This window comes from Andrena cerasifolii, chromosome 8 (genome assembly GCF_050908995.1).
Source record: "Andrena cerasifolii isolate SP2316 chromosome 8, iyAndCera1_principal, whole genome shotgun sequence".
NCBI lineage: Eukaryota > Metazoa > Arthropoda > Insecta > Hymenoptera > Andrenidae > Andrena > Andrena cerasifolii.
In genome coordinates this window covers 10,003,963-10,020,578 of record NC_135125.1, presented here as the reverse complement: position 1 = coordinate 10,020,578, position 16,616 = coordinate 10,003,963, and positions in this window count along the sequence as shown.

Here is a 16,616-nt window from a genome sequence, read left to right as displayed (position 1 = left end):
CGCAATTTATTCGAGTGCGAGCCCCCGAGGAAAAGTCCCAGGCTTATGAAAGATTGTTCTGGTATCCCTGCGCTCGGTTTATTGAGAGTTTATTGAAAAAGCAGGGGCGACAAGTTTCTTTGCTATTCTCTTTCAATCTCCCCCTGGTCGCGGCAGGCGTGACAAAAGTTATAAGCAAGTTGGCTCGTGTCAGTTTACGCCGCCCGGAACTTTCCCAAAGATATTCGTCCGTCATCTCGAAGTGGCGGGGGATGCTTTAAAAAAGATTCTGCTGGGCGCGCGGAAAGTGGTTCGCCGTGTTTCAGCGGCGATGTAACTAGAATAATCTTCCGCGGGAGAGGTGGACGCGGGGCTGGGGCAGAGTGAAACTTTGCCCGTGATTGCTTTCGTTGAAGAATAAAAGACGGGAATATGCTAATCGGATGAAAATCGCGGGAAACGAGAGAGCGATAAATTAACACACCTCGAAATTACCCTTAATTTTTATTTATTCACAGACGCTCCGGGCAATTTGTCCCCGCACGGCGAGAAATCCTTGCAGCCAAAGCGTTTCATTATGGACTGCGACGAAGGGACGTGACCGGAATCCCGAAGATAGTCAGCCAGCAAGGCGGGACGCGGGCGCGTCTCTTCCCGTTACGAAATACATACCGGGGGAGAGGGATCGCTTGTAACAACAGAAACTCGTAACTATAATTGAAAAAGTCTTATCCGCCGTTTTACCATTGCGATCTCTGCTAGACCGGCAGACTCGCGTAAATCCTCGAGAGTGAAGGGAACTCACAATCAGCAGAGACACGAGCAGTAGTAAAGCCCGGTATAAGTCAGCCCCAGATACGACGTGTATTTAACGAGTCCGCGTATCGATTTTTCTTATCTAAACGATTCCTTATCGCCGGCGAACAGGAGCGGATAAGGCTCGTTAGGTGGGTGGAGAGAACGGCGAAGGGAAGAGTTCCATTCCCCGCGAGGAGGAAATTGTATTGAACAGCAGAAAGTCGAATAACAAAGGGCTCGAGTATTTGCGTACCGTTTGCTCGCGGTGAATAAAGAACTAAGAATACCTTCGGAATACTTTTAGAATACTTTTACTCCAATTATCTTCTACCACCACTTTGGCGATCCGTCCATTACGCATTTATTTGCTTATCGTTAGAAGTGAATTTATTTGCTTAGAATTTTATTTACTCGCAATCCGGTGCACCGAATTCGACCCCCATCGAAATATCAGACGGAATACTTTCGTTCCCTTGGCGTTGGTAATATCGCCTGGGTAATTGATAATCTTCCCAAGACTTGGATTGAAATTACTCGAGGAATATCCTAGCGAGGATTAGAAAAATTGAGCAGAAGATTACGCGGGATTAAATGGATTTCGAGAGCCCGCCGATCCGCGGATAGCTTCTTCCTCCTCCCACCATCCGTGAATCGATACTTTCCGGTACAATTATACCAGCGAGATATATAATTCGCTGGCGTTCGTCTGCCTCGCCATCCTCGCGGTTATAAGAAATATCAGCATCCGAATTTAATCTCCTCTCTGGCTGGGGAGCTTGCGAGGCTTCTCACCGGTTCCCGTTTCCACCGCGAAGGCTCACTGGCCGAGCGATTCGTTAATGGCGACTGTTTAGCGGGTGGTAAGTCCGTCGATTAAAAGGGGACGATGCACGGGTCTCGTGCTGGCTAATGGTAATTAGTAACCGCGTCGCACGCACGCCTGCAAACTTCGTGCCGCGATCAGCAGCGATTTGTCCGACGACGGACTTTCGTCCTGCACGTAAATCAAGCTGAATAATAACGTGAATTTTCACTGCACGAGCTTGCGGGTAACACGCCGCGTTCGGGCAACTCCGGACTTCTAAGAACTGTAATGACAGCTGACAGAAAGTGGCGAAGGAAGAAGATAACGTTACACGCCCAAACTGGGCTGCCTTCGACATCTTTACAGCAACGATTACACTTGAATTGTGATTTACACCCTCAACCCCAAAAGGCGCAACCGCCTCGCGTTCAACACGCGAGCATCCGACGCTGTGGCAAGTGCCATTGCTGCCGCATTGGAAACAGGAAAATTGCCCGTTGCTAGCTCTGCGCCAGCTTTCACATTGCCGTCACTGACTAATCCAGAATGTCCTTTGAGCCGCTGGAATTCCCTCGATCGAACGATAGCGAAGCCAAGCAAGCGAATTCATTTAATTGCAAAGCGAGATATTAACGCAGCTGGAGGCTGGCTGCGAATTGAAAGCCTCCCAATTCACTCAGCCCCCAGTGTCTCGCCCACCTTTACTCGACACGTCTCGCGGAGATGAGAAACGATTATTCGGAGCAAAAATAATCGCATTTCCCGTTATTGCAGTAAGTAAGTAGGTAGCCGAGGAGAGTCATTCCTTTTCGTTCCCTGCATTATCCCTGGCGTGCGTTCTTTTCGCCCTGCCGAAGGGAATTCATCACTTGATAAAGGTAAGTGGAAAGTGTCCCTCGTAAAATACCCCGTTGGACCCGTCGTAATAGTCAGCCGCGGCGGTCGTTGGATACAGAATACACACTTCTGCGGTCGTAAAGAGACGGTGCTCGCGGCTTCGAGGCTGTCATGGAATAATACGAAGCGAGGGCTATGCGCGACAGTTGCGCGGGAGTGATCGAGTAACTCGCGATACCACTCTCTGGGAGCGTTGACAATGGGGGTGGCGTTACGAAGTGGAAGACGAAAGTAAAGTTCGGTGCCGAGACGGGCGAAGTGCTCCGTGCAAACGGAGGACCTTCGTTTAACGATCCTCGCACAGTGCTGCACACGTGCCGAATTTGCATAGAGAGCCTGTTGCATAGGTAATAGACAATTTCCCTGCGTAACCTTATTACCGCGTTATTAGAGAATCACGTACGCGGTCGCGGTCGTCAAAGCGGGCGCGCCTCAAGTTGGATGCGCGAATGACGTGTAGCGTGGCGCTGGAAACATTTAAGCAGATTTTAGACCTCGCGTTATCACGTTTCCTACGGGGAGAATGTCGTGCTGGAGCAGTTAACTTCGCTGGACGATGTTAAACATGCTCAATGATGGTTCTCTGTAGGCAGAGTCGCCGGTATCGTACTGCTCGTCTAAATCGTACCAATTTCGCAATAATTAATGAATATGAACGACATGTAATGGTACAGATATTAAGTAAATGCGAAATGAGACATAGAAACAAAACCTTTCGAGCATACCTGCACCCTATTTCGTGCGTGCTATAAACGATTTTAGGCTGGGGGCACACGACTGTTTTTTCGTCAGTGCTTTTGCGTCAGTTCGCAAAGGAAGTGCAGACGATATGGATGCGTCTGATATTGTAGCGTTTTCATACATGGCGTACTTATATTTGAAAGACAGCCGAAAGCGGGCTCTAATATACTGCAATGTATTTCTACAACGCGCGGACGTAGAGAAAAAGAATCAGGAATGATTGATGTAACTTTTTACCAGTTTATTTTAACTGATAATAATCTAATACTGTATTTTTGTATTTTTCTAAAAGCGGGTTTATTGTAGAATATTTTTCATTTATTTTATGTAGGTACATATTACAGTTATTGCGACCAGTGTGTGATCTATATAATAATAATTACTTTCTTGTTGAATATTTTCTTCTTTATTCGTTACTGATACCATTTTTAGAAGACGTACGATTTTAGAAACCTGGGGGTACGATTTAGGAGACCAGTTGCCTAAATCGTACCTGTTACAGTAAGTCACATAAAGATTAACAATAAACTAATTCGTTCCGAGCAGAAGTTTAAACATCTAACAGTAGGGACCCAAAACATCAAGCTACAATATCCAGTAGGTACTAACTTGCGTTCCAATTTGTACTAAATACGAAATATAAAGTAAAATATCACAAGTGGTATGATACAGGCAATCCACCCCTACGGCTCCTTGCACGGAGCTGCATTTGGTCCTACCAATCTTCGGTGTAATGAAAAATTCAATCGTCGAATGTGTTCCACCTCCGAATTGTTTGCACGCGCCGTTTTCAATCTCGATAGCCGGGTCGCGGATGGAACCACGGATAGGGTGCTCCCGATAGCTCCTTTAAATATTTTACGTAAGCTCGATACGATCCGGGGTACAAGGAAGAGGCAGAGCCGAGCCTAGCAACAGGTGGAGCCGGTGACTCGAGCTCATTGCGGACCAACGAGCGCAAACGAGCCCGCGCGTAATCGATAGTAATTATCCACTCGCTCTTGCGCGTAAATATTCTCGAAAACAAGCCTCGCAGCATCCTCCACGCATACTCGAGCGTGTCGCTACGGCTGCGAGAAAGGTGGTAAATCTATTTATCACCGTAACATCCCCTGCTTCGCGCTGAGACTTTTCCTTAAAATTGCGCTTGGAATCCGAAAGGAAGACGAGGATTTCGAAGTTCAATTCCCAGGACGACCGTTGCCCGAGCTTTTGTAAACATGTCACGCGTCGCTTCGAAAATGCGAGGGCCATTCAGTTTTCCCCTTACCGGTCGTTCGCGCGAAATAAACGGGCAGAGATTGCACGATTTCCGCGAGTTTCGCAAGTCAGTTAGGAGAGTCTCCTCTTACGGCCGGAGGAGAGGTACAAGTACTATCGAAACAAGCTGCACTCTTGCAGCTGCAGGAACGAACGTCCAATTTTCCTCGACGGGGAGCACGCTGACTTAGGGGCTCCCCTTTCAAAAGCCGCTGCGCGTTTCGAAGCATCGACGCGCCGCGTAAATCCTCCGGACAAAGCCCCCGCGTCTCGAAGAAACGCGAAACACATTACTCGGGAGCAGAGGCGACGGCCTGCTCTCCACCGAGAGGCCAACAGGTTCTCCGGAGAAATTTTGTTGCGCCAGGTAATTCGCGTGCCCCTCGGGGTGATTGAATTTTTTCCCACCTTCGAAATTCCACGCACGCCGAGGATGAAAGCCTGACAACTCTCCCCGGAAGTCCCGCGCGCCGAGCTGAATATAAAACGACGGGGTACTCTGGCCCTGTTATTCGAGGGAAGCTGAAAGCGAGATCCCGGAATTTTTAGTACATCCCCGGAGAATGAATTCCAGCGAATTACCGTTGCTCGTTTCAAGGGCCATTGTGAGCTACAGGCGAATGAATTCGATACAGGAGTCGCCCGCCTCGTTAAAAGGCCAGCGACTCGGGGAAACTTCTGCACAGAAGCGGGAATAGAATCGGATGGAGCTGTCACGGTCGGTCGGGTTCCCGTCGACCGCATTTCAACGGCACGCGTGTGCATGAAACGGGGCGTCTCCGAGCGGATCGAGACTGTCCTGGTGCACGCGCACAGGCGATAATCGAAACTGCGGATCACGCTTTGAGCACCAGACGCGACATTTAATTAATATCGTCCCTCTGCTCGATGAAATGCCGAGCGTGGGGTGCGGAGGGACGGAGTCTCTCTATCAAGGCGTCAGAGGGACCTCATTCGTGGCGAAAGATTAGAAGATTGCTTTGAATTGGGTGAGTCGGGTTCATTTGGGCCGGGGGCTAGGAAGGCGCAGTGTATGGGCGACGTAGAATTCAGATGAAATAGGAAGAGCCTGGGAGAATAGATTTTGCCACCAGGAATGAGTGCGCTACGTTGGAGGTTCTAACGGCGGAGGTACTAGGGTGGTTCAATTCCTCTGGTCTTATCGAAGGGTGAAGAGGTTAAAAGGTCGAGCGAGGAAGAAGCGTGTATATCGGGGGAGGATAGGTTGCTCGGGTAAATGGCCGAGCGGAAATTGTCGCGTAATCCTTCAGCACGCTGGTGTCGTGGATGCGGGAAAGGGCGAAAGAATCGGGAGCGCGGGGGTAGGCGAGGAGGCAAAGGTTAGTGGAGCAAAGGATGAGCGCAGGGTGCGTGGAGCGGAGGCTGCGGCTACTCGGTGGCTCGAAATTGCGAGCCTCCTCTTGGACAGAGGACGGAAGCTGGACGGTGGCTTTGTCGTGGTGCGTTGAATTCGCCGAACCTAATGGAGTCGAACGAAGGCGCTGTTTGCCCGAGTAATGAAAGCTTTGACATCAGCCGCCGCCGCGAGATAGACGGTGACTTGCGTGCTCCACGAAATTCACGGCGCTCAATCGCTAGGGACAACGCGCCATGGAAAACTGCGATCCGAACGATACCCGAGCGCCCGGCCTCTTCCGGGGACGAGCTGGATGGGATTAAGTTAATTAAAACAAACAGTCGCGAAAAAGCTCGGCCTCCGGAAATTTAACTCAGACCCGCGGAATCCCTCTGGCCCCCGAACGAAACGAGCCAGCCAGGGTTGGTATTGATTTTTTTCTTAATTACAAGTACCGAGTGGCAATTTTGAGCCTGCGGAATTGAACCTCGGCTCATATAACGATATAAAAACGCAACGACGTACAGCGACAAGGAAACGCGATTTTTCTCCGACGGAATCGCTAGCGTCTTTCCAGGCCGATGTATAGATTAAATTTCAGAGCAGACTCTCTGTTGCCCGACAGGGTTCAATAAGCAGCTAATTTATTGGCTGAAGCGCAAAGAACTTGCCCCTCGAGCGGAGCATAATCTAAAAAGAAGAAAACCGTAGCGCAAGCTCTTTGTCGGAGAAGGTGATCTCGAGAGAGGCATCAGCGGACTCCAACCACCGCGTCCTTCGGGGTGAGCGTAGATTTTTGTAGGTAAGCATGGATGAAACGAAGGGGAAGTTCTTTATTGGAGAGCAGCGAGGCTCTTTGAGCAGCAAGACGCACAAAGGTGAGGAATGACGCTGTTGCGAGTTTACGCGCGTCAAGAGAGTTCCTTGCGAGCGAGTTTGCAACGGGGGGAGCTACTTTTAACGTTGAATTACCGCGCTCGTTTCCGCGCCGAGCCTCTCCTCGACCCTCGCGTCTCCTGGTGACACGGGCGATCATCGTCGACCCGATCAGCCGGGGCTGTAACGTGAATTGACAAGCAAGCGCGGCCGCCGCGCCTCGGTGTAGATACGCGCGGGTCGAATCAATGCAGAAATCAATATATCCGGGTGAAGTAGCGGCGTGGCGTGGACAGGCAAACATCGCGTACAATCCGGCCGTGCTTGCCAGGGAATGCAACAAGTCGCAGACTCCCGCGATCCGGGCTGGAGAGAGCCAGCCGGAGCCCAATTGCCTCGGGCGCGACGTGTCGCTGCACTTTTCTCGATTGGACGACTCCGCGATCTCTTTTCTACGCCCCGAAACAACGCGAATAGCTCGACTAACTGATACACCAAGTGAACGTGCACGTCCTTCACTCCCCCGCTTTCCCACCCTCCGCCGCAATTTTCCGCGACGTCCCTCAGCCGAGACAGCCGAGTGGCAAAAAGGTATTGCGTGCGCGAAAGAATTGCCGCTTCGACTGGGAAATTCGGGGCAGCTCGCTATTCCACAGTGGTTAAGCCTCTTATCACGGGATAGCCACCCGTCTCCCTGGATAGACAGACTATTGACGAACCCCCGTCGATAACTTCCCTCGCTGAAATAGATTCCCCGACGACAGTTCGACGAACTTGCCGAGCTTTTTCGACCGGGAACTTTGCTTCCGTGCTCGGAGTGAAGTTTAAAGGGGTGAATGAGCGAAAAGGGAGTTCGACAGTAGCTTGCCGATCTATCTGCAGCTTTATTCGCGGAGCATGGCAAGACCGATGACAGATTCTGGTATGTACGAGGACCCGTCGGTGTTTCAAAGACTCGGACCCCCGAGGAGGAGTCGGGAAGAGGATGATAGATCATCGAAGGAGATTAGTGTCCCGGCGGAACGTCAGAGGAGGGGCGGCAGGTGCTCGCAGGGGAAGGACGCGTGGATCGCGAGCTCAGATTCTGAGGCTGTGCGAGCGGAACAGTGTCGAATCTGGACTCCCAGGCTCCGTCGATCGATGCCCGGGGCACGCTGCTATATATAACCAGCCCTGCTATCTCTCTCTCTCTCTCCCTCTCTCTCTCTCTCTCTCTTTCTCTCTCGGTCTCTACCACCCACCCAGCCCTCCGTCTCTCTCTCCTTCGCCTATGTTTTCAACCTGCACCGTAGGACCCGTGCTTTCCCGCCACCTGGCTTCCCTGCGAGCAGCTCGCTCGAAATCGCTGCCCGTAACCTCGTTTCGCCCCTCTCCTGATTTTATTTTCAAAAAATCGTACGCTATCGACCGCCCGTGAACGCCATTCGCCGAAAATTTCAAGCTTTTTACACGTGCAGTTATAGGTAACGTTCGGCTGAACACTTTGACGGACATCATTCTCGTTTACTACTCTCCGCGACCGAACAGCAAAAATACTTGACTTTCGAGCGATTTCGCTGCCTAATCCCCTTTAAGAAATCAAATCTATGCAATTTTGGGTGCTCCCGGAGTGTACGTAATTGGAGTTTCGTTCCGCACCGAAGCTTCCTGACGTCGACCTGCCACTGCCGCTCCTTCCCATCATCCTGCCGTAGAAAGATCTGTACAGGAGCCTGCAGAGAGGCTAAGATTCACTCTCCCTCGAATTCCAGGCAAATAAACCGTCGTTAATTACCCGCGGCAAATGAACTGGTATTGCAAACGCCTGAGTGCAGCTCGCAGCGTCACTCTCCCGTTGCTGTGTAATTTGATTCAATCGCGGACCTGATCTGACCGCTGTCCTGCCTATCGGAAAGGCTTTCGACGAATCTGCAGCCACTGTTTGGAACGACCGTGGTCCCCTAATTAGTATGCGACTGCAATGAACTAGCGCTGCCTCTGTGCCTATTATAATCGGGTTGGAAAGGAGAGCGCGGGCCTCTGAAATTCCCTGTGTACTTTGTGCACGCGGCAGCTCTGACGCGGCGAAACTTTCTTTAATTATGTGAGCATTTCCCTGTTAATTAAATCTTTCCTAACGCCGACCGCCAGCCCCATCGATTCTTCTAACATTCGGCGGCGGGTTTCGCGGAACTTTCCGCCGTCGTTCCCTTCCCACAAAGGGCGCGACCGATGATGCCAGGTGAAATTGCTAGAGGATATCGGACTCGATTACAATGTCTGAGGATGCAGCCCTACATGTGCCAATGTGGTCGTATAGATTCCTCACTCTACGCAGGCGGATCTAACTTTCTGCACAACGGGTGCCGCGAAATACCCGGGCCACCGAACTCGGTTACTTGGGCAGCTGCTTTTTAATCAAGTTTCATCGAACCCTTCGGTCCTCGTCTTTCTTTGCACTATAATTTCCCCCGGTAGACGCCTTTGCTGGCACCTTGCTCTTTGCTTTATTTGCCAAGTGCTTTCTTAAGGTATTCTCGTCTAGAGATCCTCTAAATTAAATGTTATTATACGTGGCTAATTTTTTTTTACAACTTACTGAAATGTTAATGAATACGCGTGGATAATGCTCGTCGGTAACAACTGTGTAGTTTTTTTAGCGTCGTCCCTAAATAAAGGCAAAAAATTGGCCTTGTAGACGAGAAAACCTTCTTAAGGGGTCATGCTCAGTCAGGAGGCCGAAAAAAGGGTGGTCTTTGGAAAATTAACACATTTCTCGAAAAATCTTTTTTCCTTTCAAGGTTTGCATCTAGTACCGTGCATCGTAATATTTTTATTTAAAAATATTTATCATTAATTATTAAAAGAAAACTAAGCATCGGATAAAAAAATCCTTCGTTCAAATACTAGATAATATAATATAATAAGTAAATTATTTTGAATTTTTTATTTTAGATGATCGACTGTCGAGCAGCAGTGGTCACCGCAGAAGCCTTTTTTTAGAGAACCTTCGAGTGAAGGACAATAACTTAGTTATTGATAAATATTTTTAAATAAAAAAATTACGATGCACGGTACTAGATGCAATCCTTGAAAGGAAAAAAGATTTTTCGAGAAATGTGTTATAGCTTTTGAGTAAAAAATTTCCAAAGACCACCCTTTTTTCGGCCTCCTGACTGAGCATGACCCCTTAAGCTGTCTGCGATGAAGCTGACGGGAGGGTTAACGACATTACGCCGAACCGGGTCTAGATTCCGTGATTCCGATGCTTCTTTCCCGACACCCCGTGAGCATTGCACGTGCACCGTGATACCTGAGTTCCCCTGTCCCTCTGATCCAATCAAACTCGAGCACACAACAGCGGGTATCGCGTGTATACGTGGCGAGAGATTGGAGAATCGTATCTGTCGCGAGACCTCTATATCCAGCGATTAGTAGACACAGATAGAGCGCAGGAATCGCGGGGAGCCGGCGAAAAAGTAGGTGGAGAGATTGCATCGAGCGGAGTGTTCGTTGTGGCGCTGAAAGTGTCTGGCAATTTTATTTCAATTCGGTTGTTTGTTCACTTAGCTTTTCTCCGCGTGCTATCTGGCATCTAAATGGCTGTGAGAATGAGGGAAAAATTGGGACGGAATTCGCATAGAGTATAGAGCGATCTTTATTTAGCCCTGATCTGCACGCTTCATCGGGGTCGTTTCGATTATCGGGGAGGATCTCCGTGTCGGCGGGCGAGCACCTCGCCGCCGCCGGATGTCCAAGAGAAATTACGTGCCCGCGCTTTGTGACTGTACAGTGTACACGAACGAGGAGACGAAGAGATCGTAATCGAGAGGGAAAAGCTAGGGCTTTCGCGAGCACGGATTCCTAGAACAATCTTCCGTCCAGGCATCGTGGCTGCTAAATTCCGTTAAGTCGTCTAACGAGCAGGCGAATACGCATCGATTCATTTACACGCCCACGAGATACATTCGTTAGAGGCATAGTGGTTCCTGCGCGAGAAACAGGGGAGCCTGCTATTCCGCTCGAGGTTGCAAAATGCATCGCGACCGCGAGATTTCGCGACTCATCAAGCGCCGAGCGAGGCAAATTAACGCGCTCCAAAGGGAAAGGAAATGAATTCGTGTTCCTTTGCGAGTGGCGAACCTGCGTAAAGCATCTCCGGCGCTCGGTTTAAAAAGCTCGCGCCGCTGAATCACAAGCGCCCAGAAACTTGCCACTCTCGCGAAACCTGACGAATCCCTAAGAGACTCTCTCAGTTTAAACGCGGCGTAAATACTCTATTTACGCCGGGACGAAGATAATCGAGGCGGGAAAGCAGTTCGAAGCCAGAATTCGAAAAGTGAGCGCTTGCCAGCCGCTGGGAGATCAGAAGGGTCAATGGAAAGCTCCGTTCCACCGGTAGCCCCTCGAGGTATCGAGACTGAAATAAATGGTAATCCTTTTAGCGGTCGACTCCCCGAAGTACATGCAAAAGGGTCGACGTGACATTTCCTCGATCAGAAGCAGCTTCGCCGCGTCCATTCGTGGGATCGCTGTAAAACTACCCTCGACATTTTACAGGAGTTACGAGCCCCTATTAAACCCTCGGCCAACCCACAGAGACGTGTACCTACGCTTCGAACAGGGGAATCAAGTAAAACCGCTCATAAAGTAGCCAATCGCTTCGTGCCAATTGCCGCTTCATCTTTCCTCTTTCATCCACTCGCCCCCTGCGCCTTACCTTTGTGCCAGTTCCATCGGGAGATCACAGCTGGGGACGGAAGCACGAGCATTCATTCCGAACTTAATCAGAGAGAAAACGTACGAGCAAAAAATACGAGGAGAAGCGAGTTAATAGCAACAAGTATAGCTCGCAGCCCCCACGTTTCATCTCGTTCGTGTTTCGCTCGCGTTGCCCCCGCTGCGCCCTCGCCGAAGCGAACGGTGCGTAATTTCCGCGGGATTCCATGCTACTTTTGTTAGATTATAAAGGGAATGCCTTAATTGGTAATTCCGGAAGGGGGGAATTCGAGTGAAATACCCTGCAGTCGATAAACTTACGGCGCAGAGCACGCATTGTCGAAGCTCCAGTAATATTTCGGTTCAAATGCGATTAAAAATAAACGAGGAGTAAAATGCCACGAAGCTATTGACGTTTAATAAATAACGCTCGTCGTAAGAAGAATCTCGGGGGGCTAGAGATTTCGATTCGGACAAATCCTGCCGCACGTTTTTCTCCTTCTCAACGCCGCCCTTCACCTTTCCGACATCAACCCTCGCCAAATGACGCGCGAGCTGCTCGCCCAGCGCGCCAACGACAAAAGGCGCCGAACGAACATTGTTCGGCACGGAAGGATTGCTTTCGACTAATTTCGTGCACGAGAACGCGAAAAGGGTCGGGCCGGCGGGAAGGGGGAAAAGGGGACAAGAACGGAGCGACCGTGCGAGAAATTCAGAAGCTGTCGGCTGCGAATGGATTTGATACAAGTGTCACGAGGCGAGCGTAAAACGCGCGACGCTAGCGTGAAAAATTCAGCGCTCGGTCCCGCGTGTAAACGTCCGTGTGCGAATCGTCGAATGACGCTCGATCGCGTGTCCGACGAGTCGAGCGCCGGTTAAGCGAACGCTCGATTACCTGGTCGGCGTTTATCGGTAGGAAAAACCAAATGTTTCCCGTTCATCGGTTTATATCGCCGCCGTTCTTTCCATCCCCTTTAGCGTTTGCTCTCCAGCACAGGACGCCCCGGTTTCATTTATAAAAGGACGTGCCTCGCAGGGGACGCGGAGTCCAGGAACAATTTCATCCCCCACGCAATGTCATTTGTGCGCTCAAGCTCCGCAACGAGACCGCAAAGTGATTTTCACAGGAGACCCTTTTTGCATGACTTTACTGTCTACCTGGTTTTACGGCGACGTGTGTGTTACGCGCGGTCACTCCGGTCCCCGGGAAAACTGCGCGGACGGAGTCTACGAATTACAGTAAAGCAAACTTGCCAGTGAGGTAAAAATAATACGAGGAGAGGATTGGGCACTGCATACGAAAATATTCCCGAGGGCTTCTTTGGAAATGGAGAGTCGTAGTACAGAATATTAGGTATTTGAATCATGGTAGTTGAACTTTAGGATCACTGGCGCACCCAGAGGGGGCCAAGAGGTCTCAGCATCCCCTCAAGAAAAGGAAACTAGAAAGAAGCTTTGCAAAAAGAAGAGAAAAGAAAACTGGATTTTATTCTTTAAATAAATTTTAGTGAATTCGCATTAAGAATATTTTTATCTGCTCAATTCGGCTCCCCTCAAAATTAAATCCTGAGTGCGCCACTGTTAAGAGTATACTTTCAAGATACTAATTTTTCTTTTCGAGGAATTTAGAGCGTTGAGGTGGAATGTGGCCAATTATTAAGGCGAAAGCGAGCAGGTACTTTGTGTTGTTTAATAGTTACCTTCCAGTAGGTGTGTGAACCCCGTGGACGTCCTAGGGACGCGGAAGAGTAGTTTATCCGTCAGCTGGTCATCATAGTAATCGGTGCTCGAAGATCCTCACAATCACTAAATCACTGTCACTGGGCGCGTAGCTTTAAAATTGCGGTGTACCATCGCGTTCACGACACTCGGCCCTGACAACCGCGTTTCGGCAAAGGCCGATGATGTGGCGGCTAAATTCGCGCGAACGGGCAAGACGAACGAAAAGAAAAAGGGAAACGATACACTAAGCTTCTACGCAGCTACGTATACGCGCTCGTAAGCGCTCGACGGTCGCTACACTAACTGCCCGCTTCCCTTGCTTGAATTTCGACTACCCCGACCGCCGTGCTTGCGCCAGCCAATCATCGTCGACTTGCGCGCTAGCATACCGAGCACCCCTTCGTCGGCCACCGCGCAAATAGGCAACCCCATCACTTTCCTGAACCATAACAGAGTAATGTGCATGTTGGGATTTTAAGCCCTAGAGAGGGCCTAGCTTGTTTTCGACTTTTGAATTTTCTTCGCCACTCCCCCCAGAATAGTTCCAAATAATAATAAAAAAATCTGTGTAAAGTTTGAGCCCGATCGGATAACGGGAAAAGGTGCGCCTGGGGCCTTGGACATTTAAAAGATTCTTTAACAGCTCACAAAGTCGATTTTATATATCCTCCTAGTTATTGATTACATAAAAAAATATATCAAACAAAAGTTGTAGAGCCAGACAAGCAGCATTGTTTATGATAATACCGATATCTTCTATATTTTTGCGAATTTGGGTTCCTAATTTTCAGGAAACATTCATGACGTATCAAACACTGGAAATATGGAAAAAAATGTTTTATCTTTTTGGTATATTTCGGTATATGTCCCCTCCCTAAACTTTTAAAAAGTAGCCCTCGAAACTAAACGTTACAATTTCTTTTTTGCCTTCATAAACAAAAAGTGTTCGAGAAGAATTTAAAAACTTTTAAAATTTGAAGAATAATTTTTTTTTTTTAGTTTTTCGGACTTTTTTCGAAAACCGTTTGCCGCACGAGAAAATCTAATACAACCTAAATATACTGCTTGCTTGGATCTACAACTTTTGTTTGACATATTTTTTTATGAAATCAATAACTTGGAGGATATTATATAAAATCGAGTTTGTGAACTGTTAAATAATTATTTAAATGTCCAAGGCACCAGGGGCACCTTTTCCCTTATCCGATCGGGCTCAAACTTTACACAGATTTTTTTTATTATTTGACACTATCCTGGGGGTACTGCGAAGAAAATCTTGAGAAAAAAATTTCATCAAGTGTAAATAAGAGCCACCCTATTGTGGATCCTAGAGAAGATCATCTACAGCATAGACCCTAAATAGAGCCTAGGTGCATGCTAGCTTACCAGCTAGCCATGATGGACTGCATTTACTGACCAGTGAATCCTTTTTTGTAAGGCTATAAAACTTGTGTAGTGATGATACTATAGACACGAGTACCTTGTATAAGTGGGTTGTAATCCTTGTGCGTGCATTTTGGAAGGAAAAGCATCTTCTATAATGCACGCAATGCATTTTGGTAGGATAAGCTTCCTACAAAATACACGCAAAAAGTCCTTAACCAACGAAAACACATTTCGAAACTGAGGAATGTGAAATAATTAAAATCACGCGTTTAAATAACAAGAGCGCCAAAAGTTGCTGCTCCTTTTTCGAATTAAAGTCACTCCCATATACCTCGCGGTGTGCATGCACATATTAACCCTTTGGACTTTAAATTAAGGGGTTATACCTATATAGTCAGGCGGCCGAAAAGAGGCGAATGTTTGTGAATTTTTTTTGAACAAGCGGAAGCGTATATTTTCACAAAACTTTTTACGCTTAAAAGAGCAACATTTAAAGAACCTTTGGTAATTTTTAGTAGAAAAATATTTACGTTTATAATAAAGTAACAACCGACATCCAAGAAGCATTTTTAAAAATTTCGTTTTTGCGGTGAGCACTGCCATTTGGAACCAGATTATCTAAAATCAAAAAACAAAAAAGATTTCGTTAGTATATTACTGTATCCTCAGGTTGACGGAGAGAATTTTCCGAAATATTAATTTAAAACAAAATGGCGGCTGTTTAAAGTTGCAATCCTGATTTTTTTCGCGTGATTTTTCCACGAAAAAATCAGGATTTCAGGATTTTGGGATTTTTTTTTAAAAGTAGAGTGAAATCATCGTTTCTCTCATTGCTTGCAATAATAGAGATTAAGGTGTCTAAATCGAATGTAAGTTACCCTGGGTAACTTTAGTTCAATTTGGATGGTTTACACTTTGAATAAAATTAAATTTGTTTGATGTAAAGAGGTGGGAAGACATCGCCAAGCGGCTATGCAACTGCCACGTTATTCTGATATGGTTGCTACGCTACTCTTTCTCTACTCTTACAACTTTCACGAACTATTCACGAATACATAAATAATTAAACTTGCTAATTTAATTCTTGAAACCCCCCGTTACCAGATTTTAAATTGTAGCTTTCTCAAAGTGAATTCATGCACTTGAAGTGATTTTTCTGAAACTATGAACGCTTATAAATTCGCTTTAAATTCGTAATTAAAGAAAAACATGTCTGTTCTATCTGAGGACAAATTATATTCTAATAAATAATTGGATTGCAATCTTTAATAACTACATTATAGAAACCCATAAATATTTACACTAAAAGACTAACTAATCATAAATCACAAACAACCCACTGCATTAAAAACTCCCGCGCAATTCATTCACACATGCGCATTCATGCAACACTCACACAGAAGCTCCCAATGTTTTTTGAAGCCTTAAGTAAACAATTTTATTAGCGCAAGTGGTTACACAGTGATTTACCGTGTATCTGGAGAATGCCTCGAATCACAGATTGCAAATAATCAAAATCAAATATTCCCGCGTAAAGTGAATGTCCCAATTTCTGCTCATTTAAGAGGTAACTCGTCATAAAGAAGGTGTAAAAAAATTATTTGTGATCAAAATTTACAGAATAATTGATTAATTCTTTAATAATGAATCGACCAACTCAAAAACTATTTAAGAAAGATATTTCATGATGTTTAACTATTAGTAATTTGTAATTAAATATATAATGCTCTAAATGTCCGTATTTCTGCTCATGAAAAATGGCGACGTATGTATTGCCCCAAGCTCGTGCAACACTCGCGTAAATGTTTAAATAGTTTAGAATTATTTTGTTGCAACTACAGTACAAACGTAACGCATATAATAGTAAGAAAAATACGAAATGAGCAGAAATGGGGACATGAGCAGAAATTGGGACATTCACCTTATAACCTTTCTCAGCGACTTGTTACTTACAATAAAACACAGTAGCTACTGCGCAGTTTTGTAATTCACTAATGTGTCCGCTAGATAGCTGCAGTCGTTGTGTCCACGATGAATATTCAAAGTGCTTTTAAATACACTAAATCGACACTATTGTTGCCACAGTTAGTAGAACGA